General features: G+C 33.5%; 1 pseudogene; it reads left to right on the top strand.

The window, feature by feature from the left end:
* Positions 1–1,650: 1,650 nt before the first annotated feature.
* LOC145249088 (5S ribosomal RNA) lies at positions 1,651–1,767 on the top strand (annotated as a pseudogene).
* Positions 1,768–5,299: the final 3,532 nt, after the last annotated feature.

The raw sequence follows: 5,299 nt of genomic DNA, 5'->3' as shown, positions 1-5,299 counted from the left end.
TACTCTCATATCTTAAAAAAATTGGCCTTTATAAAATTTTTTAAAAAGAACCCTTTATACAACGGTCCTGGATATGACCTAAAACTATATCCGATAGTGAGGCCCCACCTCGCGGGCCTTGGGAAGTGTGGAGCTACCCTTTAATTGCCATTGCTCCCAGGTCCACTCTGACCCAGAGTGGTAGTACCTGTTAGGGTCCCAACTATGGGTTAAATAGAATCCGACTTAAAAAACAAATATACTCCATTAAAAAATCGTTGCTCAAAATAACTAGATTCGGCATTAAATAACCTGAAAAAGGTTGATATGCCGTAAAACAAAAACAACCAACCAACGATATATGTAAGAACACAGACTCTTAGTGGTAGTAAACATAAAAGTAACAAGACCGACAATGAAGGATTTAAACAGAGCTAAACAAGTCCTTCATTATTTTAAAGGAACTAAAGAACAGAAGTTAGTATTTAGAAAGTCCCCAAATCCCCTAAAATTAGAATTTTCAGATTCAGATTGGGGAAACAACGAAGATCGAAAAAATATATTTAGATATTGTGCTTCAACTCTCAGAAAATGGGCCTATTATTTCATGGAAATCTAAAAAGCAACAGATTGTATCTCTATGTGTGAAGCAGAATTTATCGCGATTACACACGACGTTATTTAGACTATTAATTACGAACGAACCAAGAGTTACATTTTTATATATATAGATATATATATATTTACTATAATAATTAAATACCTACATAATATATATATATCAGCTGCTGAGACAATATATTTTTGCTGCCGTTTAACATCTTCTTGTCTGGGTCATTTTGACATTTGCTTTTCTATTTTATATTTAATTCTATCACCATTCAATCTTTTTTTTTTCTCTTATTCTTCACTCATTTTTCTTAATTACACCTTGTCTTGGCAGCTGAGTTTAACGCATATCTTATTTTTCTTTTAATAATATTATTGGAATTCTTTCCTCTTTTCCTTACATATTTGTGAATTATTCCATGGATTTCGACCTCTTGGATTATTTTGACCATCTTTTAATTACGCGATTTCCTTGGATTGGATTTTACTTGTGCGAATGGAAATTTAATTAACTTTCTTGGATTTACATTTTTGGATTTTACCAGCATTGGATACTTTACCTTTCAACAGACTATACATTCACGTGAAATCACCTTTTTCTTCACCATATTCCCTCTGCTTCACGTTTTGTTATCGTGACGTTTTGTTATGTACGTTTGGTTTTCAAGTAAGATCTTTGACTTACTTGCAGTTTCATCAAATACTTTTGTATGCAAAATCCAATCCCGCATTTTGCTAATTCCTACCCTCTGATGAGAAGGAAAGTATTTCTTCGAAACTCCATGGATTAAGGACTATCCACTTATTAGTGTTTCCTTTTCAGATTAAATATGTTTTTAACTCTTTTTCAAAGTATTTTTGAACATGTTTTATTAACTATTTACTCTTATTATAAGCTCTATCTCCTATTTGGTTTTATCGAGCTTTTACATCGGGTTGAGATTACTTTATAAATATTAATTCTTTAATATTTATAATATACTTTAGTTTTACCATCTTGGATCATTTTGGTAAATTTAATTTTTATTTTATATATATATATATATATATATATATATATATATATATGGCATAATCGCGTTGACACATCGGTTCTCGTCAGATCACCGAAGTTAAGCAACGTTGAGCCTGGTAAGTATAAGATGGATGACCATTTGGGAATTCTAGGCGCTGTATGTGCTCTCCGCTTATCTCAGCATTTGTTTACAGTCGTCTTATACTTGACTTGCCACTGGTATTTAAGAGGTGTGGTTGGAGATTGCGCACCTCTTGCCACAAAAAATTTCACGCGCAAGCAACCCTTTGTGGGTATCCATAGTCTGCCTAAGACTGAAGGAGCCTGCATATATATATATATATATATATAGTGATTCATAAAATATATATGGTGATTAAGGTACACTGAATATTCCGTGTTTCATCCACTCTAGGATTCTTCAGGCTTATGCGCGAATTTTGTGGTTGGCTGTCGTTTTTATATACGCACCTTCTATTGAGATTTTAGTTAGCCAATCAGCTTTCTAGTATCCACCGCGCCCTTCCTATCAGCCAATGAACATGCACTTATCGGACAATGGCCCATTTGACCTCTGGCTGACCTGATTCTTTGTGTGTGTTCTATTTAGCCTGGATATCTAGTGTTCTGTGGATTTGCTCTGCTTCTCTGTCTCCTTAATATTCAATCTGTGGTCTGCTGGAGTGGAAAAATCTATGATCTGGCAAAACTTTTCCTTCTTGTTAATCATCCAGTCTTCTTGCTTGGATGGATTTATCTGTTTGTATATCCATGTCCCATAGGATTTTGTGACTTTCATTTTCAAGTATTGTTGCCAGTCCATCCTCATATCATTTATCAGTTGTTCAAGATGCAGTCGTCTGCATAATTTCCAATATGCTGCTTTCCTTACTTGATTGTGTCTATTTTTATATTCTTTTTGGGCTAGTTTGCTATGTGGTTTATTGTTTTGTCTCTTTGTCCATAGAGTCTGCATTTACTATTTTCTTGTGTCTTGTTGATCTTTGTTTGATGTTGTTTGTTCTGATAACGTTACTTTGTACAGCTATTATTAGAGATTCAGTTTCTCTCTTTAGGTTTCCGTTTTGTAGCCATATCAAAGTTTTTTCGTTAGTCCTGTCTTTTATCATCCTTATGAATCATCCATGTAGCTGTTTCTCTTCCCATTTTTCTTTTTTTTTTTTTTGTCTTATCCCTTGCCTCCGCTTCTTCTGCCTTACTCGTTTTTCCAGTGTCTTTTGCTGTGATAATCATTCTTTTTGTGTTCTGCATGATGTATTTTTCTATTTTTTCTTTGGTCATTTACAGTCTTCTATACAAATCAGTCCTCTTCCTCTGCCTTTAAAAAAATTTTTTTTTATATAACTATCACCACTTATCAAGGCCAAGAGGCCACTCGAGGATAAGGGTTAAAGAGTGTACAGTAAAAATTGGACCATATAGTAATCGTTAGTAAATGGAAACTCGGTAAATTTGTTAACTTATATGGAACGGCTCATCAAGAACTTATTTACATTAGACTTGAAGACAACTATATTGTAGTCAGCCAGAAAGCAGGAAAACAGAAGACAATTCAGTTCTATGAAAGGAGCTTTGCTCATGGAATCTATGTTTAGGTTTAGGCACAGATAAAGAGTGGGGGAAATTAGTAATAGTGTTTTCTGCTAGATGGGTGTTTCTTGTGAAAGTTTGGCGAGGGAGGGAGGGACGATAGATTGGAGCTCAGCCGAGCACTTGCACTGAAAATAACGATAAAGCAGAGACAACTTCGCAACATCTCCTCTGTGAGATAGAGGTTGCAGCGAAGAGAAAAGGACATCTCCTATGAGGCTACAAATTCTATTTTGAACTCTATCAAGGCAGGATAAGTCCTTTCTAGAAGTTCCTGTCCAGATGTGGCAACAGTACTCCATCCTTGGATGTACTTGGCTCTTATATAGATAGAGAATTGCATCAACAGTGAGATAACTACTGGATCGATAGAAGGATCCAACCATTTTTCCAGTGGCCTTGGCAACGGATTTAATATATGTGTTCCATTTCAGATCAGGAGTAAAGGTCAAGCCCAGAAGCTTGTCAAAACATGAGGCCTCCTGAAGACGAGAGCCATTCATTTCAATTGATGCCAGATGTGGATCAGAGCATTGATGATGTAAAGATAAAAGCTTGGTTTTAGATGCATTAAAAGTAACAAGCCATCTCTTTCTTGCTCAAGATCAGAGGAGAGAGAATCAGAGAGAACTTATTCGTCTACAGTCTTTGATGTGCTACATATTCATTTTCACATTGAGTTGGTCAATATCATTCTTTGAGTGTAGTACATTGTGTATTGTCATGAGTTTCCTGGTCTTCTGGTCAAGATTCCTTCGTTCTTCTTTGGTCGAACTTATATATGGTTCAAAGTATTTACTAGTGACACTGTAAATTAAGCAATTAGATACTTACATAATGACATTTTACTTATAGAATAATGTAAGAATCGGTTAAAAATTCTTTTTAATTCGGAAAAACTATGCTTTAAAATTATACGGCTTTATACTTGAAAAAAATTAAATAAAAACGTTAATTACAGTACTATTGAGAAAATTATTCCATATATATATTTTTTTCTTGGGAGTCACCAGTTATCAAGGCCCGGCAGCCACTCGCGGATAAGGGTTAATGAATGTAAGTTGGTAGTGTAGTAATCATTAATGGTGTAAATTGCGTAGAATTTGATTACATTGGATTTGAAGGCTGCCATATTGTATTCAACTGGGAAACAGGCCAGTGAAAAAGTGTTCCATAGGCGGGCAGTTCTGGGAAAGAAGCTTTGTTCATAGAATCAATATATATCGTTTATATATAAATATATATATATATATATATATATATATATATAAACTGAACAAATTTCAAGCATACAACACTAAAATTTATTTATAATAAGCCGTTGAAAAATACGCAAATGAGTAAAACAAATACTTAGTGTTTTGTGATCATGTTTATTACTAGATATATATATATATATATATATATATATATATATATATATATATAATTATTTTCTACTATAATAATCAAATACCTACAGACACTAGTGTTTCATCCTTTCGGGAATCTTCAGTGCAGGGTGTCACGATTAATACCAGTCGAACGATTCGAACCCCGCATCACGAGACATCTCTGTCTCGATTATATATATATATATATATATATATATATATATATATATATATATATATATATATATATATATATACACACACACACTGTGTATCAAATTATTAACGAGTTTACATTTTTTTTAATATTTAAGGAACGAGTGAATAAAAATCCATGAAACTTTGAGAAAGTGCTTACAATATTATTCAGCTACTCCAGTCAGAAAATAAAAGTATTTAAAGCAGTTTTAGCGAAACTATGGCAGAAGATAGGAATATCTGTTGATTTCAGTGCGTCAAGTTATTAACGAGGTTGAGAAAAAAAAACACAATATGCCCATGACTTTTTTATTTAAATAATTTTCAAAAATTAAATAAACTAGGAAAATGCTTAGAACACGATAACTGCATAGCAATTTCTACGTTGACATAATTAGTAGGGGATATGTGATCCTTTTTTTAGGAATGACTTGTAAAAGACGCTGGTCCACAGAATTAGTCAAATTTTTGATTTCGTCAACAGTTGTTGCTCGCTATACCTCTTGGAGAGCAT

The sequence above is a fragment of the Euprymna scolopes genome, chromosome 27 (assembly GCF_053919585.1).
Source record: "Euprymna scolopes isolate OS-2025 chromosome 27, ASM5391958v1, whole genome shotgun sequence".
Classification (NCBI taxonomy): Eukaryota; Metazoa; Mollusca; class Cephalopoda; order Sepiida; family Sepiolidae; genus Euprymna; species Euprymna scolopes.
Note: the sequence above shows the minus strand (reverse complement) of the source record. Positions and strands in the feature narration are given on the sequence as shown.